Here is a 25447-nt window from a genome sequence, read left to right as displayed (position 1 = left end):
TTACGACGTTGCAGTAAATGTGCATAAGTTCGTGGGAGACTTAAAAATCGAATCTTCACGGCTGCTGTTTTCCTTCCATTAAAAACGTCTGCAAGCGTAAACGTTGAAGAAAACAAAATACCGTAAATCATGGAGCTGCCTAAAGGTGTTGAAATCTTATATTTACTTCAAAGAAAGAGGTCTTTTATTTCGTTACTGCTTGCTATAATGTTGCACATACACGACAAACTGTTTATCCTGAAACGGTAATCGCCAAACTAGCTTTTAGTTTCGAGGGTAACGACAGTAGTGGTGCTCTTTAAATCACATGTACAGTTTGCTGTAACTGATGACAAAAATCACTACTTAGTCTCAGGATTTGAGCCTTTTTGACGAAGGCTTAAAGTATTCATTATAACACTTGATTCATGCAAAGAAGCAATCTGTACAGGAGAGGGAAGAATTTTTCTCCGATCATGTCACTTTAATATAATCAGAAACAGAGTCAAAATAATGGCATACAACAGCTGGTGGCTTGCAAAACCTCATTTAAAATGTAAATTCAACTAAAAAAAAGTTGAGGCATTTCAAATCCCATTTTGGAAATATCAGAGTCAAAGTGTGACGATGGATGACGTTTTTTTGCGATGTAAATTTAATGTACAGAGGCCAGTGGCGTATTCAGCTTTTGGTGTCGGGGGAATTGAAAAGCGAACGCGGCTTCGAGCTCATTCAACATGATGCTGGAGGAGACCAAATACTCAAAAACCTTGCTCATGGTCCCGACATCCTTACTTTTGTTTGCTGGCGTTGTTTTCTTAGGGTTTTTGATGTTAGTATTTGTCTATAGATAAATAGAATGTAATCGTTAGATTACATTCTTTCTTACTCTCCTAAGTATTTTTTTGCATAAAAAAACCCCAAAAAACAAACAAACAAACAAACAAACAAACAAACAAACACCCCAACAAACAAACAAACAAACAAACAAACAAACAAACAAACAAACAAACAAACAAACAAACAAACAAACAAACAAACAAACAACCCCCCCAACAAACAAACAAACAAACAAACACCCCAACAACCCCCCCAAAAAAAACACCGCCCCCCGATGGATTCGCCACTGACTGGGGCTGACATTGAAGAGAGTCTGGGAATGGATACAAAGATCACATCGCACTGGTTTTTGTCGTGAACATCTAATGTAGACGATTCTGACTTCTTACTTATTTGAATTGCTCATATTCCAATCGACAGCTGGGGTAAACACTTGAAACTTGACACGATATGGGATCAATCTTCAGCTGGTGACCCTTGTCGAGCCACTGTGACGCTGGCCGAAGATTGCTTAAAATGCCAAAAGTGACCCACAGACGTTTTACGGGCGCTGCTCGCTGCCCGAGAACCGCAAGTAAAACGTAGTATGCAAATCTCCGACCCGCGATTAGCCATTCGTGAGCCTTTTAACTAGCGGGAATGGGCCGCACAAGGCGCCAATAATTCCATTAAATCCCCGCGCCGTGTGCGCAAATTGCTACCTGCCGAATTATTGGACCCCAGAGATGGGTGTACCCACGGGGAACATCTTCAACAAGAGATGTCGTGGATAGAGAAATCACGACACACAAGCCCAGCGAGGTCTCAATCCCCAACATGAAGTGATGACAGGCAAATTAGGAATGGCCTATAAATTCAAAATACATCCGCAAAACGCAGAGTTTAATTTAATTTTTTGTACATAGTGAAAGAGGGCAATAGTAAATCTGCAAAGACTAAAAATGGCGATTGTAGGCCGCCGTGGTCATGTATTCAAAGGGGTTTGAAAAACGCTCGAACTCCATCCCTAGGCGACTGAAAGGAGGCATGAAATAGGATTTTGTGACTTGAATACATGTCGGTAATCTTTCTTGCAAAGTTAACATGAATTGCCACCTCCTCATAAGCAGTACCAGGGGAGAAACTCAGCCTCAGCATCTTGGCTTTTGTGCTAATGGAAATTTCCATACTCACGGGCCAAAGCGCGATGTCATTCAAGGCAGATCGGAAGTGTCTCTACAGCTTTGTGTGTAACACACTTTTCTACATTTTCCGGCAGTAAGTTCTGCTGTTCTGCTTATTCATTACGTTAAGCAGCTTGCTCGGACAATAGAAATATCCAATTTTGCTTCAAAACTTCGCTGGCATGTAGTTCTAAGGACTCTTTTAGAATTTTTTTTTCTTTTACTCTGTTGACAACGAGTGCCTTGTGTTACGAAAGCAAAATAACGCCCTCTAAAGGGTATTGACGAAAGAATTTTCTTAGAATGGGAAAACTACCACCTTCTTGTCTCTTCCAAAGAAAAGAAGTATTTGCATCTTGTTCTGTTGAAATAAATGGTAGGCCTAATGTGTATGAAACAACTTGAGGTGAATTTTAACTGCACGTTTCCTTTATTTAAAAAGTAGAGAAAGCTTCCCAATTTTTGCACAACAAAAGCAGATTTTAAGAATCTGGCGGTTTACAAAAATTATCCTGTACCTGTATGAGGGTGAAAGTGACGTAATGATTGTTCAGTGCCCTGTTGAAATACCCTCCTTATTGCTAGATACCCCAGGCCAGCCCCAACCCAGTGGTTGGCATGGTAACTGGCTGTGTGGAACGCAGCAATAACACAGAATGGATTTAAAAAATCCATTTGTATATGACATCTTTTTCGCTATATTTCAAATTCAGTGTGCAATGTGTCACTGGTCCACCATCATGAAATTGTGTAGCAATGTAAAAAATACCCAATTATACCCGAATCACGAGGTATAGCAACAGTGGCTTTAGTATAGAAAATTCCAATTGTTATGTTCACGTGAATTTAAAGAACTCAGCGTACCACATTTTATTCAAATTTAATTCGCAAAAGACTTATTATAAAAAGGATCGAGGTCGGTGTCAAATAATAATGAATTAGTTTGTGTTGGTTAGACGTGCATCAGTGAAACACAATAAGGCCACCAAATGCACAAAACACACAGTCCATGGCATTGCACGAATGTTATATCCACACCACTTCTGAATGGAGTAATTCGTTTAAGGTAATAAAACTAACAAGCCTGTTTAAGTTTCTTGGTTGTCTGCCCTTTTCGGCAAGCCCCGAATATTAGCTCAAGCAAACACGTTCACGACGATGGCAGGACCCGATCTATCGATTTTTCTACCTGCAGTTTCCGCTGGTCTGCACCCGGTTGGGCACGACCTGTTCACGCAGTGTCTATTAGCACAGGCTCACCATGCAGTCGGTGGTGTACTCGCTTATCCTAATACCAATACCAAGACAACGACATACGGAGCGACAAAGAACGCAGCACACATTTGTACATGCAATGAAACCGCTCAAACTCTTTGAACAGTATTGATCGAGGGTTTCATTTCTGTCACAAAAATCTTTCTGACGGGTTGGACAAGAACTACAGTCGCTTTCTGCACTTTATCCTCATAAATTGCCACACAAAGACACTCAAAAAGAATAGGCAAGTTTACATTATACGGTGGTCCAAATACCAACTGCCTTGGCATAATTTCCTTCAAGCCTTGCTTGAAGATTTAATCAAGCAACTATTGAGGTGATCTCACTTAATCTGTTAAATGGCAGTCGGTACTCTACTTTTGCTCGTGCAGCGAGGAGGAGTCCGCTTCCACCGTATGTCAGTGAAAGTGTTGTCCCTTACTCAACCAGTCGTTTCTAGACGGCAGTCCATTGCTTTTCTCTGCGTTAACTCAGAGTCTTATGTACATATATTGCAGCTGTTTTATAGAGTGGTTTTTTTTTAATCCACAATAATACCATGATATATAACCTACACGAATGATAATCTATGGTGCGATACATTTATTTGACAAGACAAGGGAAACCGAACCTCTCTGGGTGAGATGACTGGACGGCATTCATCTGGCTGCTGCTTCTGCCTTGAGAGGTCGACGATAGGTGATGCGAGAGCGTAGTGAAGGGTCCTCTCGCAAGAAACCCCCAACCTAACCCCAATGCCAAATATAATATGACGGGCTTTTAATGCGACCAATACATCAAACTGCGTTTACGACACTTCCTAGACAGGAGACTATGAGCCAAACCTTTCCTGGAAACGGCATCCCGTGAAGTAATGGAGGAGGCATGTCTGACTTCGGCAGTGATGATGATGCGATTGCCAGCTCCGGAGAGGACCATCCGTCGCAAAGCTGGCATGACCGGGTCACTAATGGAGTTCAGCCCGGCAGCTCAAACCGGCGGCGGATTCCTCCAAGGACTCAATAAAAGTGCCCTGGAGTGCGCTCTTCGGACACAATGTACAGTTGAACCCATGAGTGTTTTGGCGGCTGAATTTTAAATGGACTGGATCGTTATTCCCTCCCCCTCCCCATTTCACGTGAATTTTACAGTGATATCCAACTAGTTAGAATAAAATGCATATTCTGAAGTCATTAATCCAGACGTTAGGATGAATTTATTAGGATCACAGACCATAATTTCGGGCTGAAACTGAAGGAACAATTTTCAGTTTATCCGAGCAAATAAAGAAAGCAATTAAACAGCGTAGTGCAATCTCATTACAAGTGAACTTGTTGACAAAGGTCTTCTGTACTCTTTCCACGCGTAATGAGCAAACACACTTCAATAATTGATGGCGTTCTGATGATGGGATCATTTGAACTGTTCTCGCTGTAACACCTGGGTAAAATAAACCCCATTAATCTTTATCGTTCAAGTAAGTATCGACATAAACACACCTTTTCTGTGTTATAGCTGATACTGAAAAGCTCATGCCTGCTGTCGAGTTGACCAGATCACTCCTGCATAATGCATACACCGGTGGCTGTTTTCGCGTTTCGATTTGACTTGGATGTTTCAAAAAGTGACGCGCTAATTTTCTGGCCAAATGAGCTGTTAATCTAACACTCTGAGTTGGTGCCGCAGAGGCTCCCGGGTGAGATGCTCGGCAACCCGGGATACGTAACATCGCCCGTAATTGGCTGGAGTGCGCTGACGTCATTGGGTTGACCCCGCAACCCTCAGTGACGTGCACCACTCAAGTAGAGTTCGTGTAACATGATCTGGCTATAGAGCAAAACTGGTCCCAAACAAAGCATGTCAGATTCTCGCCGCGCGGATCCGTACGCATGGGGATGATTTTCATTAGATTTACTTCGATCTGGCAGGAAAGCGGGTAAAAGATACAGGGGATGAAGGACGGATCCCATGGCAAGAGCCTTGAGGGTCTTTTCAATCCGAAGAAAACCTCCCCACAGTCCATCGGGCAGTCAACCGCTTGGAATAATTACGCTCGGTAGTGTTTCCCACTGTGCGTTCGAATAATACAGCGTCTTTTGTTGAGTTCTATGGATGCTTCATGGAAATAAGCCCATGAACTCAAGTGCTGTCGAACATCTGAAATGACTGTCCAACCCAAACCGGACGTTTATTTGAGCAAATCGATTTGAAAGATACACAATTTAAATAGTATTGCTGACCGCTTATTGAAAGTGTAAAACAAGAACAACCATAGCTGGGAAAACATTGTGAATGGCGATTGATTTTAGTGCAGGTTACTAACAGTTTGCATGAGTTGATTCTTGGAATGTACAAGTCGGAATGTCAACACTATTACCTTGAGTGGCATAACGCAAAATATTAAGAATGTGCAAGGTGTTATCAAGTAATTATTACCACAAAGAAAACTACAGGATAAACACAGAAATAAAAAGCACATTCTTTGTTTTACACATCGTTAACATATGCGGATATCATAGGCAGTACATCAGTAGGACTCCCTTCCTACTGAAAATCTATGAGGTAGATCATCACACAAACGTGCATATTTTACTTCTGCTTTCGCTGGAATTTTATATAGGCCTGACCGAAGATTCAACTATTCCATGACTGGAAAGTCGAACATTCGAGTATGCAATTATTCGAATGGACTCAGCGGTACAAGGATTACAGACTGTGCAAGGAATGGGGGGGGGGGGTATGTACACGGAACCTGTACCACTGCACTTTAATACTACATATGTTTTTATTGCCTCGGGATCCTAGATCTCGCGATTACAACCAGGCCGTCGGCCCTTAATCCAATAATCTAAACAGTTCTGACCGATCGGGATTTGGCCACAGGGTAAAAGACTTTCCTGGGTGAGAAAGTACGGGGAGATTGAGAACAGCGGCCCCAGCCCATCGTGGGGCTTTCAGTGAATTCATAAAACGTGGCGCACAATGCCTTACTGGATGGACGTAATGGGTCAATACAATTCCCCCTCTGTGAACGGGCCTTATGGGAAATGCCACTGGAAAACTCCCCCTATCAAAACACGAGTGCCATCGATTGCTGGCTTGGTAAACACCAATCTCGGATATTAAAGCTGTGACCGTCTTCCTGGTTTTAATTCTTCACCGGTATACCCCCCGCAACGGACGGGTATTTACTTCTTTTCTCTTCTTTTAATTAAGACAGCGAACCTCTTCGTAGCATCAATCAGATGTTCCTCAGAAGCGGACGCGACCAACTTTTTTACTACGCGTCACAGGCAACACAACGCTGTGCGCATGCGCGTCAGTGTTTGCTGCCACCAAGCGTCTAGAAGAACCACATGACTGACTAGACGAGCCTTGCTCGCAACCCAACCCGTCGTCCTTACATGCAGTTCACTGGGATGGGCTATTGTTTGTTTTGTTGAGCACTCATTGGATAGAACCCATTTTAACAATAAGGCTATACGTCTTTTAATTTCTGCGTGCGCATGATCCTTGTGCACTGAATGTACATGCATCGATTAGGAGGGCAAGTAACCCACCTTCCATAGTCGGCATTCTGAATTGAAAGCGAGGTTAATGTTTTTTGGGGGGGCTGACAAAAGAAAGCAATAAATAAAATTTCATCACATATCAATGTCATTTATACCGATGAACCACCCTCCTTGATATAGATCTATTCGCCTGATTATTCAGGACTAAATCCACTTAAAAGTTTACATGCCCAGTTTTATGATGAGCGTTCGGTGATCGGAAAATAACAGTGAGTAATGAAACAATTTCAGCTATCAGCGCACGACCTCCCACATGTAAACAATGCCACTGGAACTCATCACAGATTTGAAATTTTGTTTCGGATAGGATGGACGCTAGTGGACATGCTGTTGCAAAGTAATGTCACTTTCTATCCCCGGGAAAACCGATGGTCATTCGACTTTTTTGATTATTTTGATAAATGTGAAAGGTCATGTTGTCATTTCGGGGACGTCTATCGAAGACGGAGAAAATCGATTCCTCCTCCCTGCTTTTTTTCTTCAAGAGACAGGAGCGAGGTCCCCGAAGATCGGACAGGCAGAGGACCCACAGACCGCTTCAGTCACGTTTTGCGAATTGACATTTCTGAGGCCTCTCTGCTTGCTTAAGATTATTGGTGTTATTTCGAAGGCAGAGTGGGAAGAATCCACTGGGACATGACTTGGTGTAATATTTCAAGTTGGAACACACACCGACACCCCCTGAGAAAAGCCCCTGATTCAAACAGATATCAATATACCTGAAAGTTGTCACCTAATTTCTATCACTCTCAAAGGGAATGCATTTGAAAGTTCCAGACATAAATACCTTCATCCACAGGACAGATTCATGTAATGGTTGTCTGTGGCAGGTTGTTGTGGTAAGGCCTGACTTATTGTGCGTTATTGTGCAGTGAGTTCAAAACCACCAGAAACTGTAGTACGCAAGAACAAAAGTATACGATCGTCCTCAACAGACTGACTTCCATCGATATGAAGGCACTGATAAATCTTAAATGGGGTAGCATTTCGAAGTGTAGGGACGAATTTAAAAAATCCAGACAAAATCCAGAATGCGGATTCCTCACAGAAGGCTTTACCATTTTAATACAGCAAGCTTAGATGCTACTCTCCATATCAAAGTAGTTCACGTCAGTGTAATGGTAACCTCGAAATGAACCTGTCACGTTACATGGATACTAAATTACTATGCTGATGAAGCGGCTGCTCTGTTCATTCATTACTTCTCATGCCGGCACCACACGTTTGTGATGATTTTCTTGGCATCCATTGTCAATTAAACTGCAGCTGTTGTTTGTGATTTGCATATCGACTTCTGGTAGACAGCATTTGCCCAATGGGCACGTGAAGGTTCACTGTGCGCTGCATGAAATTTGGTGTGTGTGGCAGCCAAAGTTATTTACAAGAAATAAGTTTAGACAAACTCTGACCTTTACAAAGTGTGCTCGAAAATTAAGTAGGAAAGGCTGCATGATCGTATCCCGACAGTCCAATTAAGTCGTTGGAACCCCCTTGCTCAGTGTCGCATAGCTTCATCCTAAATGAACTTGCACATTGTTGTAGCAAATTCTTTTGCAAAACAAAACTGGCAAGTTTCAAAACTGTCAAGGCAATTATCAATATCAGTCACATCATGTTTCACTTTAAAGGCCAAACATGAAAGTCACAGAAATAAGCAATCGGTTTAAAGTAAAAATGCGCTAAAATAAGATTTTCAACTCGGGTTGTGATTTTGTCTGTAACAATTAGTGACAGAGAAATGCACGTGCTAACAAAATACAAAGTAATTTACCACCAAATTAACTGTTGTATATTTGTGTTAGAAAAATAAAACATCGAAAAGTTCATGTTATACTTTCAACCCGCTGACAAATAATTTGTCTTGTTAATTTCACTAATCCAATCACAAATCCATGGTGCCAACCCAAGTTTCGTGATCGCAGTGACTGGTACATCTTGCATCAGAAAAAAAAATAAGTCCAATCTGTTATGGCAAAACGATATACTATGTTTCATCGGCTATTGTATCAATAACATTGTCAATATCATTGATTCTTTTCAGTAAAAAGAAAAAGACCTCAGTGAAATTTCATCAAGCCTTTTCAGTGGTTTATCAGCGAGTGACTATTTACATGTAAAAATTCCATACATGAATCGGGAAACAGCAATATCATCGCTGCAACACAAAGCATAATTCCAGCCAGCCCTACGTCAGCTTCGTAGGAATAGCTTTATCACCAAAGAAATCTGGGCGAAACGATAGCAACGTCAGTGGACGAGTACTATCAGCTCTGGATGGAGCGACAACGTGGCTAATGCAGTCTACCTACCTTCAACTGCGTCCATTCCCCTGTCGACGCGAGTTGGCCTGTTTTACTGTGTGCTGACGGTTCTGACGGAGAGAGGGGAAAAACATCAACGGAAGCTGTCAACGCTCGCGTGCGTATCTCCCGAATCCCCAGAGAAAATTACTCAGCCAAGCAGCAAGGACAATAAATGCTGGGATTTTGATGACTGAGGTACGACGGTCCGAACTGTCTATCTCATTGTTGCTATGGCGCAGAATGAAGCAACGGTTCAACTCAAGTTCCGTTGAGAGATCCTCCAGCGCTCCCAAGCAAATAAGCAATATAGTAGCCTGGCAATGTGTGCGACATTGTAATAAAACAATGCGTTGCAGAAAAATAAACACTTATTCTTCCAATTTGTGGAACATCTATCACAACTACCTTATGGACGACTATAAGCGTTGGTAACAACAGACTAATTGAAACGAAAAGAATGTATTTTTTTCATCAAAATCAAAGCTTTGAAATTATGCTCAAGCACTGCATCCAAAAATTCATCGATAATTTTATCTCAGAACTTGGCACGAACGTAGACAATCACTTTTGAGTTGAATTAGCGATATTCGGGTGTGCCTGTTAAATTGTAAAGGTCAAATATTAAGTTAAAACTTGAACTGCCTAAATATAACCACGTCTGGAGTCTGTTTTCTTCACTGAGACATCTTTCATATAAGCCAGTGCTTTAAAACGACTTTCTCCAACTTCAACCACTGACATCTGAGTTGATAAAAATCTATCTTCCCCGGGCCTATTGCTGAGGTCCAAAAGGTCACTCCAGCGCTGCATAAGACGTATCAGCTTTTCTCTCAAAGATCGACGAGAAATGGGGGAGAGTGACTTCACAACGGAAGTTGAACAATATTATGAAATCGACTTTCAGTCTGATCAATGAACCACCTGCATGCGCATAAATATTTCAAATTAATATGCGCGCTAATCTGTAAAGAGGTGTTCATCTAGTCTCCATCTGATTTGGCTTGGCCGATCTACTCAATAACCAACTCCAACTTGAACAAAGGCACGGATAACATATCTTACTGTACAGCGTGCTGTACAACCCACTAGGTAGTACAAGGCTCTTCTACAAGAATTCGGCCTAAAATAAAAGCGCTGTAGCGTGAAAGAATGACATTGTTAGAATCCAAGTCTTTCCGCAATGGGTCTCTACGGATATCAAACACGTCCATTAATGTATTATTTTGTCTCGGTAAATCGGGCCGCGTACAATATCACAGCACCTGAATCAATACACCAGCTGCTGCACGTGACCTGCAGAATAAAAGCATAATGAGGCAAAACATACACAGGGTAACCTGTAACCATGGGTAGCGAATGTCTTCACCATCTCCAGCGAATTCTTGACAACTTACGGTGAATGAAGTTGAGGAGAATGATGTGCAGGATAGGACGAGAGATATGCAATGGCCCTCGAAATACCACGGCTGCTGATGCACACTCAATCCAATCATAATATTCCATAACGCACTCACAGAGCTAAGACCCATTAACACAGCTGGGTCGAAATTAAGGTGGGCATCAGTTCCAGAGAAAATTAAGGCAGATACACCCGAGCGATGAAAAAAAATAACATCATGAGATAACACGTCTTGCGAAATTCTTTAGCCCGTGTTTGCCACGAGGATTCTAGTTGCCTTGAAGGCTTCAAATAATGAATAGTACGAAATTTCGTCTGAGTTTTAGACTCAGTTTGTTTAATTTACAGTTAGAAACATCTGCAGCAGACAATACTAGGTGATAACAGCTTCGATCAAAGGATGGGGCTAACAATGGAAAATAAAAGTATTCCCCCATGGTTTAACGCTGAATTGCTTGCCGCTACTGGTCAGTGTTTGTGCGCGAGAAATACAACCAATAACAGCCCGTTACAGATGCGTAGCCCCAGACTCCTCAACTCCTTTTCCAGATCGAGGTGTAATTTGACAGGGTTTGCACTGACCTACATATTGATGAATGGTCTTGGAAGGGGCCGTGTTTAACGAGCGGCCTGTCATAAGAACTCTCCCTCGCCAAATCTCATGCTAATCACACGTTAAAGGGGCAGGCGACTGGTTTGAGAATGGATTTCCAAGGACATCGCCTCGGTTTTCCTGTCATAAGAACTCTCCCTCGCCAAATCTCATGCTAATCACATGTTAAAGGGGCAGGCGACGAGTTTGAGAATGGATTTCCAAGGACATCACCTCGGGCACTTTGCATCGCTCGGTATGATTAAACGTCATATCCCATGCCACCACAGCAGCCACAGCTTATCTCTGCCTTGACTATGTGTTTTTCACTTGTTTTTCTAAGGAAACTTTAGGACAAAACAAAGGAATCTTTGAACAGTCATTTGAATACAGCATAATCCGTGCACAATCTATTATAAACTACAGGGGCGCGCATGCGTGCGTGACAGGCCGGCTGAAGTAATGTCTGTAATGGTGTGACTTGCGTTTTATCGCTTATCACGTAATCATTCTGGGCCAAAGAAAAAAAGAAAAAAACCCCAAAAAACAACAAAACAAAACAAAACAAAACAAAAAACAACAACATTCAACACAATGGTATGACAAAAAATCCCTTCTTTTACAAAACATATACTGCGCGGCTATTTCATGTCTTTGTTCACTTACCGGGGAAACATATAACTCTCTCAGGCTCTCGCAGTTATTTAAGTGGCTGGTTCCTCTCGATGTCTATTGTCTACAATAGAAAATTCCACCGGTTGTTCAGCTGCGATTACATAATTAACAGATAAGGGCGACACGTTGAGATAAGTATGTCTGCTGCCACCAATCGCCCCGAAGGGCAATAACCCTTATGTATCCGTAGTCGAGGTCAACCGCCGTCTTGTATTTATGTGAGGTATGCACTGTTCTGCCATAAGAAACATATGAATGCATCACATTCAACTCGTGATGATGCCTCGCCAAATATCCTATGGCCTCGCCTTCCTTACCAGTGAACAAAAATAGGCCAGGTTGACTGCCTTTCTCCTTTCTGCATAATAATCCAGATAACAGTGGAGCCGTTCGTCAACTGCGAGATGTCGACCAACTGTGGCAGCCCAAAGGGAAGCCATCGCATAGTAATAGAGCGTCCTCTGCGGTTCATGCATGGACCCATTCCGAAGGATGCAAATACCGTCAAAGCAGCACCGGCAACCGTTAATAAAATCACAATCGAGCAATTTATGAACTAGCCAACAGAAAAACGACTTGACAGTAGTTTTCGCGAGCAGATGTTTATGTATCTTGAAAAGCTCATCAGTGGTAATAAATCAGTTGTAACAATATGAGCCCTTTGACCTGTGAAGATTATGTCGTCATAACTTTAATAGAATTCGTTACAATTAGAGTTGTTTGTGCATCTTTTGGCATGTAAACACGAATCTTGTCCATGCAGCATTTTAACATCGAAGAATTACGCGTGACATACTCGTCCGGACAACACGCTTAAAAAACACACAACACACGAAATTATAATTTCTTTTCTCTTACTTTTACACAAAGAACCCCAAACAAAACAAATTACCGAAGAACACGGCTGCCTTACATTATCGCATTAAATTTAGATTTCCCGCTGACAAGTGGATCAAAATTTATCTTCAGAAGTCAGACTTCGGAATGGAAAAACGAAAGTGAAAACTGTATAAGGTATAACTTACAGCAGACTGCCCTCCAAAATCTGCAAATATTAACACGAAATGACTAGTAGCTATTGTTGAAAAATTAAAAAGCCACAATGTGTAATCCCGCAACAGCTGTTCCGAACCATAATTAATTGTGCATTATTAATGTGTCTCGACATATTGAAGTTCACGTTGCTGGTGAGATAAGATAAACATTGCAGATAGGGCAAGATAACTGTACATGACAAGTCCATGTGCCAGCAACACTTTAGAGTAAACACGTCCACTCGTGCGTTGAGAGAGAGGAAAAACAAGCATGGGCCATCGGGCAATTTAGTCAATGGAGAAACCGTTGCAATAGCGATTCATGCACAGAATAGGTGGTTCCAAGCCCACATGCAAAATAATTTGCTAAAGATGATGCGGTCTGTGAGTCAGTGAGGAGGTTTTTTAGACGCCAACATCTCTTCTGAGAGATAATCCGCACTTTTTGTCACCCTAAGATGGCGACACGTGAGACCCACTTTTGCCCCTGGTTACATCTCTTTTTACAGCCAAGCCGGACGCGAGCGTTAAATCTCCCCCTACTGTATCGCATACATCAAGTTGTCAAGTGCGAGAAGATGGTTAAAGAACAACCCGAATCGGAAGAGTGGCAGCTTTGACAACGAGGGAAACAGTGAGGGAAAAACAAGCAAAGACTATAGGATCAGGAAATGATGTGGTCGTCGAGCTATACGGTCAGCAACTTGGCGGGACAGTTTACTGTCACACTTCCGGAACGCTTCAAGCGAGAAGCATCAATTGGATTGAATGCACTGCATTGCGGAGCAACCCTTCAGTAGTATCAGACATGATTTTATGTTGACCTCAATGTCTGACAGGCAATCCACTATTAGTCGCCAGTTTGTACCGATGTCTGGTGGTACAGTTTTGAATAAATACAGCGACACGTGTGATCTCTTCTAAAGCTACATATCCTGAAAAGAGATATAACAGGAAGTCACAAGAAGACAATATAATAAAAACGAGTCAAAAAAGTTGGTCTATACTCAAAATAAAAATCAGCTTTTCCATGCTCACCAAAAATTTATACAAAATTGAAGTGTTTTTTTTAATACTGCATTTGGAATATTGACATTTTAATATTGATTTTATAATAATTTTTAGTAAATGTATTAAATTTCATAACATCTACCTAAAATTTCATTTTCAATATGAATTTTTCAATTATCATTTTAATTATACCGGAAGATTTATATTTAATGTAGGCCTATGGAAATTACTTCAAAGGGGAAAGAGATATAAAATGAACCAATTCGACTGAAAGTCAATACTGTTAGCAGATCCTTTAGCTTTACAAAATAAGGCGAAACCTAGATGGCTGCTTTGCAGATCCGTTCTAGCGAACTTGTGAATCCCTCAATTAGGTCCCCAAATGGATCCTTTCCAGAGTCACCGTTTTGTTGCTTGTCCGAAGGAACTCCATCAAGAAATAATTGCCACAATACCCTCTTGGAGGAACTGTATCCCTGAAACAGTTCCTCCTGATAGACATTTAAGCAGAAAATTCTCCAATTGCTTCACCACGAACCGCCCGTCCATTCCGACAAAGCATTTTCTCAAAGTGTGAGTTGGGCGTCACCTTTGGCTGTTTGGGCCAAGAGAAACAAGGCGACCTGTTGCCCGCCTGACGGGCGATTTCACTTCCTCCGAACCAGGTTAAGTATGCCCTCCCTGAATCAAATGTGACAAGAATTCCTATCTTGCAATGAAGAAACTCCGGAAAACCCTCAGTCAAGTGAAAGAGGCAAGGGGTTTCCCGGCTAAAAACCTCTCAAAAGAGAGAAAAAAACAAGACTTAAATTCTGATCATGTCTTTACTCAGGCTGCGCTCCAGCGTCTACCAAGCTAATTGGGTCAACGGGCCGGAAGAACAATTGGACAGAATGTTCGACAAAGTGGGATGTTAGTTGTCTATGTCTTTCGCTCGCTTTTTTTGTTTCTCAAGTATATGTTAAAGGTCAGTCGACAGATTCGCACGGTAAGCAGTAATACGCACCTGCGCCGGACGTTCAATTATGGAGGAAGATTTCGATAGGCATTTCTAAATACCGATAGAAGGTTACAAAGCAGGGGTTACGAACCGGCATTTATCTTGGTGAAACTCGGCAAAAGATGTGCCACAGGCGCTGTAAAACCGATGCTGGCCATTGGATTCATACAGTTTCGCACGAATGTCTCGTTCACCGCACCCACAAAGCCAGCCCTCGGGTATACCTCCTCAGCACTACCCTCATGTCTTACAATCGACGCTGTTTCGTTGGAGCCTTTACGTTTTGTTTGAATATGCTGATGAAAATACCTTCCTTTCTAGCATTACAATGCACAGTTTCCTGGCAAAATTCCCTGCAGCCCAATAAAGAGTGAATCTTCCCCCCCTCTGTAAACCGGCGGTAAATGTTTGAACAAAAGGAAGGTCCACACCCGGTTTTGTGCTCTTTATGCAATGCCACCACCATTCCATATTACAGGCGCTTTTCCACCTTGTGACCAGTCACGTGTGGTGAAAAGAACTGGACCACGTCGGAGCGGTGTTTGATACGGTACTCCAGTGATTAAGTTCATAGTTTCCACGTGATCAGTCTGCATAAGGTATGTCTAGTTGACCAGCGCACAACCCATATACTTTCGTTTCCCTGACTGCTTCTTCTTTCTCTGCTCTTCATTTTCAAGATGAATGTGTAAACTTCGCGTTTGACGAGCGAGGGGATTTAGGTGGACAATTCCCGCAGACGGTCCAAAACACGATCAGCTCTGCTAACGTCACGTCAAGAGGGCCCTTTGATATTGTGGTCGTTCTTTAGAAGAGGTTTGTTCTAGTTTAACTATTTTGATGTAGACGGCACAATAAATGGAGGTAACCCTTCGTGAAACGTACCGTATTTTTACGGTCCACTGTTTAAAGTTTAAAGCAAAACGATGTATCTGATAGTTCCTGGTTGCTTAATACACAAAAACTGGCCTCGTTCTCGCGACCACGACTACTTGGCGAAGTTTGGACTCTAGTGGTAAAAACTACCGCCATTATGCACTGTACGCATCTCACACAAAAGACAATACCATACAATACTGCTTTGATCTGTTGACATCCAAACTGTCCAGCTTGACAAGCAAAAGAAGAACGGCTTGAGAAAAAACATCAAGGCAATACCGTGTGTAGGCTAAACATTACAGTCTGACGCTTCAGTGCTCCTTGGTAAAAACGTACACATCATCCTACTCCGTTGCAATAGCCTCCACCCCTGGAACATAATAACCGTCCCGGGTGGCCCAATTTGAAAGATTTCAACCAGCGGCGCTTATTCAAATCATAAGTAAGAAATGGAACAGTGAGTTGATGGGTAGAGTATACGGACGACTGCGCGGGGGAGGTAACCAACCGTTAAAAGATTATGACTGCCGACAGACTGCTCCGGCTAGCCGCGCACCAGCGATATCCGAGCGAGAAAAATCATATCAAGATGGTTCGGTGACGGAGACGCGCTGTCGTCTGTCACTGCACTTGAAGTGAACAAGGCCAGTTCACTTGCAATTCTGGCGAACGAACGACGAAGGCGGTCTATTTTTCCTCATAAACATAGATTGTGCCTATGGTGGTGAGTGGGGGTATATATGGGCCTGGTGGGGAAGTTCTTCCTAAATTCAATATTCAGCGCTGTACGGCTTGATATACACTTCCACGTCAGACCGGTTCACCATTCCCTCCCGGCTACACACGCTTCGCATAACGAACGGAACAATGGCTGCAACATTCTGTCACTTTCCCCTGCAATGGTGCCTAACTCGGAATGATTTCCGTGCGCCTGTTTGAACGAACTCTATTAATCAACGTAGTAATAACGATAAGGATGCGTGATGCATGAGAGAAGACACCAGATGAAATACACAGTGGAATTGCTTTGAGTCATGGAAGGCGAGCACCGCGTCGACCGTCACCCGTGTACAAATTGTTTGGCAAGGCCCTCTGAAATCTGTTCTTTCAAAAAAGGACATTCACACTTGCGACTAGATGTGCAATTTAAAATGTTATTAAAGGAACTCGTCTGTCAGTGTAAATCCGTGGCACACGTTGCCTAATTTTGATTTTGCCTTAAGAGTTGAATGTTTTTACATTGTGACCTTTGTGACCTGCAAAGAAGGAAAGATTTCCCGCCAAAAAAAAGCCAATTGCTGGTGCCAAATGGCAACTTTAAACGTTTTGTTGAGTCGGTTGCTTCCGGAAAGCTCGATTTTATGACAGATTGATTGATGAGTACTTGATTGGTCGATTGACTGGAAATCCGTGTATTATGAATAATAATTAAATGAACAATTTGATCTCTGTCAAAACAGAAAGCAAACGGAGTGCCGTGTAGTCCAAAGCACTGATCTATGGAGTTGTTAACTTGGTTGCCAATGTTCATTGGAGCCCGATCGAGAATTTCCCCGTGTTCTTTTTTCCCATAGGGTTATTGTAAGGTTTTCGCCCATCCCGTGATCAGTATTTAATTAATACCTTGACTATTTAAATGTTCACATGTGTATGATATTTTAGTGGTCTGTATTTGTAAATATTAATGTTTGTCGGATTTGTCTATTTTACTTTTCGTTGTGAGTTTCTAACTATTTTGATCGCAGGGCCCCAATGGAAACCAGTTTGTAATTGTTTGGGCATACCCTGGGTAAAGAAATGGAATAAATAACTACATAAACAAACAAACAAATAAATAAATAAAAACATCACTGCTTGAGTATGCCTGTTCATGGGCAGAGGCGGGGGTGCCAACAGCCGCGATAAAAATAACAGTTACTATAGAGGAGCACCATAACGCACGAAAGTCCAGAGCAGGCCCATGTCAAGCTTATTTTGATTTGTTCCAGCATGTTGCAATCTGTAATGAAAGTCACATTTCAGACATATCAGGTAAAGGAACCTTATCCTATTTCACTGATATAAGCATACCCAACATGTATGAACAACAACAGAGGCCTGCATCATCGAATCTCTCGGTGAAGAGATCGTCCAGGCGCCGTGGGCCGTTTTATTACACCGCGCGGCAAAGGATCAAAAGACGCTATTCACTCGCAAAAGATGACAGCTCGCGGGGACAGCCAGAAAACAACAGCACTATGCAGCCCTAAATAAAAAATGACTTATAAAATCAGTCCCTGAATTCGACACACGAAATGGACCACATTTTTATATGCATGCTTGTTTGTCTTTGGTCGGTTTGGTTTGTGTGTTCGTGTGTTTATCTGTTCATTTATTTTTTTAAATTGGCTATCCAGTCACTTAATACCAACTTAGACGCAACTAATTTGGATTTACACACACAGCAAAAAGTGTTTAGCTGTAAATGCAATATTACCACGAGCGATATACCACGGGTCTATTAATGTTACACCGCAAGTTTTTGGGAGTACCGATAAGTAAGGATATATATGGGATCGGAGTTGTGAACAAGTTTGGATATAAATCTGATTATTTCAGAAAAATGAAATACAAAACACTACAATAACCATAACTATAAAAAGGGTCCGGTATTTCCACACTAGCAAAATCTTTCCCAAAGGGGAAAAAAATTATCCGCATATAAATTACGGAAAACTTACTTAGGCCTTCTCTTCATACTATCTAGTATTTGTAGGTATGACCCAGTGACCTTGGCTTGGGCATTTATGGGGTGAAGGAACTGAGCAAAGGAGACGGCTGGATGAACTTTAATTTTCTGGTCGGTCGCATCATTGCCGTTTTTCACCATCAATTTGGCAGTTCAGATTTAAAATAACTAAATAAAATGTGGCGCGAAGTCATTCTTTAATAAAAACACGTACGTTTGTCAAAGTGACCTGCTTGCATCTAAACCAGATCGCGAGAGGCGAAAGAAATTCGACTTTTCCGAGTGCCAGAGCCCATATTGCCACAGCGCCCTAAGCGGTGGAGGCTCATGCATTATTGAATTGGAACTATACGTTCAATTTAATTTTTTTTCCTGAAGCCGGCCTTTGTTATTGACTCTGTCGCACCTGGAGCTTCCATCAGAGCATGAAAGGTTACCAAGGGGGGGGACTCATTTTACTTAAATCAAAGGGAAGCCTATTTCCAAATTTGTAAATCTTTTGAAAAAAAAAAGAGGTGAATCGTCGGCCTGACATAATTCCCTTGCAACTGCCTAGATTCACGCCACAAGTTTTTGTGACAACATTTTTCGCAAGCTCTTTGAGTTTACCACCACGCTGATTGTGGAAAAAAGATCTGCTTCTTAATGTTGAAGGCCTGCATTGCTTTTTCTTCCTCGTGTGTGATGACTTGAGCGACGTTTTTAGAGATTACTATTCCCACATGCGGATTTAGACGTTTTGGGCTTTCCAGTATCTTCTGGGTATTAAGAGTTCAAAGCGACGTGCGATTTTATCTGTTTCTCCAAAGAGACGGACCAAACTGTGATTAGAAATCGCGGTAGACCACTTGTTAATGAGCAGCCGTGCTGAGATTCCGGCACGACACACCTCTTTCACTATGACCAGTGCTCGTCGACAAAATAGAATGCTACAACATACTTTGAATGGTAGGCACGTTTGCCTCCCCTTTCGCCCAAAATGTCAGGCCTGCGGACGGAACAATCAAAGCAATAAACAGCGTGTAATTGCAACTATTTGACAGAATGGTATAGTCCATTACCTTTAAGGCCAGAATGATGCGGAAATTAAATTATGCCGCACACAACGCATATCGGAACATTTAAATGTGGGGTATGAAAAGCATGGAAAAGGGGAATGTTACCCTTTTGACGTTCTCGGCACACTGTATAATTATGTAGGCCTACTACAACTACCCGTTGTAGATGAGAGTTCTTTGCAGAAATAAACCCATAAAGTTCCTAATTAATATCCGATCCAACTATCCATTAATGTTAATAATCAGAGGCTTTTAAAGCAAAATGCCATTTTCTAAGTGTGCCGGTGATATAATATCGTATAATGTGATGCGAGGGTCAAATTAATAAATGAGGCTCTAGTCGATAACGCGCTGATAGGAGCATTTTTCCCTCGAAGAAAACAAAATTCGAGGCTGCAAATTTGGGCAGTAAACATCCTTTCCAAAACTGATCTTTTTGCACAGGAAACGGACCAGAAGAAAATCCACAAAATGTATCATGTAGTATTCGAATTACAAACCTCGTCAATAGTCAATACATAACTTTTCCCTTATCCACTGCAATGAAGCCAGCGCAACTGGTCTTCCCTTTTTCCTTCTTTTGTACCATAATGATGCTGACGCTTTTACGTAATTCTATTTAGAATGTGTTACTGGCACGCTTCGCAAATAATATTTTGCTATGAAGCCTCGTTTATCGAGAGCACTGTGAAGTCAGACTAGGTGGCGCTTTAATATTATTTTGCATACACTCTGGGGCTTCCAGATAATAAATGAAAAAATCAGGACGGTTAAAATATATTGTACATGTAAATTCAAAATTGGAGAAATAGAAAAAGATTCCCAAATTGACTTATTATACTGCTGTGCCCAATTATTTGCAATTTCACTTTTATGGGTCACAAATTCCATTTCACACACCAGGCCATTTGTCTGGCTTTCAACACTTTCTAACTTGAGATAACTCCTTTTTTTCACTCTGTTGCCGGATGGATTTGAAAATTTGGAAAAAATGTATGTTAGGCGCGGTGACCAATGACATTCTGTTACACTGTACGGCGGATACAAATTAAATGGAAAGATAACAGAAATTAAAAATGAACTGAAGAAAATCCATAGAACTTTCCACATGTGCTAAATTTTGTTTGTTTTAATGAAAAAAATTGACTGACATGGTTAACCAATATTGAAATAAAGTTGAACAAATGCAGAGCCCACGTACATCAAATAGGAGATATCCACGCCGGGCGCACTCATGTGTATTGTTACCAAAGCAACTATGAATTATAATTTTTTTTATGTGAACGCTGATCAATATGATAACATGCCTCATGAGTATACATGAATGTCCGGCCCACAAAAATGGATTATCCGGAAATTAAATAGATTCCCGCCATAAAATAAAATGTATTAACGCGCCCTGGAAAACAGACAAGCAATCAAAAATAAGAAACTTTGTTTCAAACGCCTATTCAGAAGAACGCATGCCTCATATGCGGGTAGTATACTGGACCCTACTGAAGTAAAATACCGATATCCTGGTATCTGCAAAAGAAACTTAATCCCAAATTTCAAAAGACAAAAAAGAAACGCAAACGCGCAAAACACTTCAAATTCCAATTTCGTCTGTCCCCAAATACTTACCACTATTAATTCTTGGACATGCTTCCAAGGGGAAAATTTTGTAAGCCCGTGGCCTTGTTTGGTTTATATGTTTAATTTGAATCCGGGAAATCATTCCTATTTCCTTTGTTTTAATATTACTAAATAAACTGCAAATGGTCTGATGGTTGCCCCGTCCAATAGTTTGGAACCATGTCCTAACATCGTTCGGGTAGGAGATCCGGTTTCAATGCAAAGCCCCAATGATCTTATAACTACCCAAGATCAGAAATGACAAGGATAGTGAATGACGTGTATCATCAACCGGTCACTGGTCCTCACCCGACGACTTTTGACGATTTAGTACTTGCAAGGAAAAAGATCACACTCTCGCTACAACCATTTTTGTCACTGACATGGCTTCCGCCCGTCCGTTTCCTTCTTTTACCATTATTGTCAGTGGATAAAACAAAGTGTTAACCTCTCTTTGAAGCCTTTTACAAATGACTCAATGGCAATCTACGGAGAATCTATACGATCGAGAATTTACACAGAACCACTGGTCAATCATTCACATGAGCTCGTGATTTTCGATCGATGAAGCTGCATTGGTGCCTTGAATTTCTATTCCGAAAGGACATTATTAAAACTTAATAAAAAACAAAACAAAACAACGCCAAAATGAAACATGAGCTGCACGCTCCCATTGAGGCGACTTCAGGTTGCACGGTGCAGCCATATTGTTCACCTCCGATAAACAGCATATGTTTCTGTTTACGTATCCAGGTTCAGTCACGAAAACTGTGTAGAACAAATGCACTAAGTAAATGGAAGATAATTAAAACGCGATACACAGCAAAGACCTCCATGTTGAATTGGTATTATTATTATAATGGGTAAATTTGACCACAGATCTAGCAGAATATTCTCTCAAAATAATGACACACTGAGGCTGAACTTCTTCATTTGAAGTCACGACCGAACTTCTAAATAATAGGCCTAAAGAATGACCACGTCCATCAATCAACTGATCGAAGAAGCTAGATATTGATTATATCGTCTGGGTGCGATTTCAAACAAAACGCAATACATAACGGTTTCTTGGCACCAGGCAGTGTACGCGATCATGGTACTTACTGACAATGTATTTGTCTCCGAGGATTCATGACCAGACTGACATAATCCGCTAATGGCTTGATGCTGTCGCGGTAACTGATCAAATTTCGCGATTACATGTACATCATCAATTATTCTCTTCATAATAAATTGTTTTCGTTATGAGGAGAAACTCCACTAACCGACACACTGTACACGTTTGCAATAGACTCATCGTTTATGCATGACTACATTTATGATGATTCTGCTCCAATATTGATCAGACCAGCAACGTAGCGAGGCGGGCGTTAAAACTCCTATATACGATTTTCGAATCATGTGTAACTTTTTGCCCAATATCTTCCATGTAGGTGTAGTTATGCTATCCACAGATTTTAATAATATCTGTCTGGTATCCATTTCGTAAGTGTATTTTTGTTATCATTTTTCGTACTCTGAGGATGAAGATCTGTACAACTGACACTTTATTTCATTTCAGTTCAGATATAGGCCCATATAGAAAATGGGTTCAATAATGAAACAATATACATCTCACAAGGGCACGGCATTCGTTTTTAAATAGGGGTGCAGCAAGACTAGACGAGCCTATACATAAATGTGGTAGTGGTCAACTCTTCTCTTGTTTGTGTAACCCACAACACCTACAGCAAACAAACGCTCGTTTCCAAAGTTTCATTTCTGATTGCAACTGGGTAAATACAATGGTTTTAATTGATAGAAAAGGTGGAAGAACAAGCACGTAGCCAGGGTTTTGTTGCGAAATATCTTAACTGTCCCATTTAGGTTACGTTACAGGCTAAAATAAGAACTGATTTGTATGAATATTATTTTCATACACGGCATTTAGTGAACCTTTTATCATCCTTTCTTCCCATTCCCATTCGTTTTCATGATTTCATTTTGCCGTTCCGTTTCATCTAGTCAGTATTTTGCTTTCATTAATGCTCTGATTTTGCATTTAATTTCTATATTCCGCTGAACCCTGTCACTCTGCATCCCCTAGCTACGCTACTGGAAAAGAGTCCCAACATCCAGTGAAACGAAAATATCGTCTTATAGTTTGAACTTACACGTACGACATCCTTTCTCAACGGATTACCAGACTCACAACTCAATAAACTTGACGAACACAAAATCCGCGGCTATAGGATAATTACCAGATCACTTATATAAACCCACTGCCTCAACATTACATGAGCTACATTGGTTACCAGTTAAAACCTCGGGTAATTCAACGCACGCATGAAACAGTCCCAGATTATCTCTAAGAATTAATGAGCCAAGATCATCCATCAAGGAGTCTTCGCTCCAGCAACAAAGATACTTCCACTTCATTTCTACTTCTGGCCAAATCACGAGGTTATAACGTGCCGTCCAATTCCCTGCACCTGAACTACTGTACAATCTTCCACAATGCCTCGACAATTGTCCCAGTCTGGTCACTCTTCTCTAGCGTGTGGAGACTTCATTGTATTATGCGCTACATATGAACTGTTTTCATGATTATTTACCTAACATCCGGTCCGCTTAAAGATAAAATGATTTTGGCGAGAAAAAGCCACATCATACACCCATCAGTCCCTTTAAAAACAAACCAGCAGAAAATGCGCCGACTCGGTGATCCTTTTCCATTTTAAAAACCCGTATAAATGCAGGTACATGTTGAAAACAGATGAACGGAAAAGTGCTGGCGCGAAGCTTGCCTGGCACCTGTGTTCTTTTATAACCTGTGACCGGAGCGGGTCCAACTACTGTTTTTTTTTTTTTCTTCTCGAAATTACTCCCAATTCCAGACAGACGAATGGAAAGATGTAGAATCAGAGGGCAGGCGCAGGCATTGGATTGCAGGCTGGGGAGGATTCAGCGAGGCAGGGGGAGAACCCCCCCCCGGTACAAGTGGCGCTTTTGGGAATTGAAAGCGCCAGCATTTAAGAAACGGTACTCGCAAATCCCTTGGGGATTGTAACACGGATGAAATAAAAACCGGACAATCGTATCACCAAAAAATATCCATTTGGAGCCGTCTGGCATGCTATCGTAAGTTTGTGTGATTCATGTAGTCGACACTACAAGCTTTCAGGACTGTATAGCGAATTCCCTTGGGCACTGATATGCAAGCTTAATGTACAGCTGCTTACATTCCCTACAGGCTATAGTTGCCAGAGTTTTCCAGAATAGGGGAATCCTTCAATATCACGACCTTATATAATGTCATTTCGTGAAAGAAGGTGTTGTTATGGCCTGGGATTAATCTGCAGCAATCTACGGGGGAAAATCGAACTTTGGTTGATGTTCACGATATTGAAAGACTGGACTCGTAGAAACTTACAGGGGGAGAAACCTCCCCCCCCCCAGGCATGTCGGGCTCGCGAAGCACGTAACAGCGCCTTATAGTTTGACTACAATCAAAAGAAGTCGACAAACTGTTCGGTGTCTCTTTCAAAATGTCACTTTCTTCCCCACAAAGTAATATTCGTAAATACTTCCCTTACCTTCAACTGCCAAATCGATCCCTCTCTCTTTGACGCAGCTCCTAGGCAGGACAAGTGCCAACCACCACGCGGCGTTGGTTGTGGACCCCACTTGATACTTGTCTCTCTGTGTAATTTCACACGTTCGTTACATGGTCCAAGTAATTCGCTGTCCTCGGATACGACACCTGGTCCCGGCTATGCCAGCCGGGGCAAACTCGACTTTGTATCACTGCTATCGTCAAATGGAAGCGCAGACAAAAATTCTGACTCATGTGCTGCCTACCGTAGCCAGACGGCGTATGCTGGGGTACTCAATGTGGGTCAGAGAAGCAATAAACAGAACCACGATGTTAAATATTACACCGGCCCTAACCCTACACAAAAATCATCTCATTTTCGATGTCACTATAGATCATTGCGTCGTACCGCCCGCACTATCGCTCGTGTGTAATCGCCCGGATAGATACCCGCATCACCAGTGTAGCATCAACCTGTGCATGTATATGCATATTTTCCTTTCGTTCAGATCGACCAAGGTCCGTGGTGTTTTAGTCATAGTTACGTACGGAAACGTCTGGCCGCTGTCTCTCTCCTTTTCTCGATTTTTATATTGCATTCACACATCAACGGAGGTCGGAGTATTGGAGGAGCGTGAGCCAGCCTATATAACAGCCAGCTAAATTCCTGGCTTTTGATGCACGTCACGGCAAAGATGACTGGGCCTGTTTAAGTCAAGCTGTGAATTAAATACTTCATATATGCAAATGACACAGAATAATGCTTTCA

At 41.7% G+C, this 25447-nt stretch overlaps 1 protein-coding gene across 4 annotated transcripts in view; it reads right to left on the bottom strand.

Annotated features, from left to right (window-relative positions):
• The window catches only part of LOC110991245 (synaptotagmin-6-like), a 40204-nt gene extending 14967 nt beyond the window's left edge, over positions 1-25237 (bottom strand). The window contains exon 1 of one of the 4 annotated variants that reach the window (XM_022256547.2): positions 24680-25237. The gene's annotated coding sequence lies outside the window, so the exon portion shown is untranslated. Of the gene's footprint in view, positions 1-3870; positions 4156-4738; positions 4840-9120; positions 9258-24679 lie in introns of those variants that run through there. The other 3 variants (XM_087134729.1, XM_087134731.1, XM_022256548.2) reach the window with 3 other exon arrangements.
• Between the last annotated feature and the right edge of the window lie 210 nt (positions 25238-25447).

This window comes from Acanthaster planci, linkage group LG03 (assembly GCF_054643075.1).
Source record: "Acanthaster planci isolate LZ-2023a linkage group LG03, COTS_SCS, whole genome shotgun sequence".
In the NCBI taxonomy this organism is placed as follows: domain Eukaryota; kingdom Metazoa; phylum Echinodermata; class Asteroidea; order Valvatida; family Acanthasteridae; genus Acanthaster; species Acanthaster planci.
Note: the sequence above shows the minus strand (reverse complement) of the source record. Positions and strands in the feature narration are given on the sequence as shown.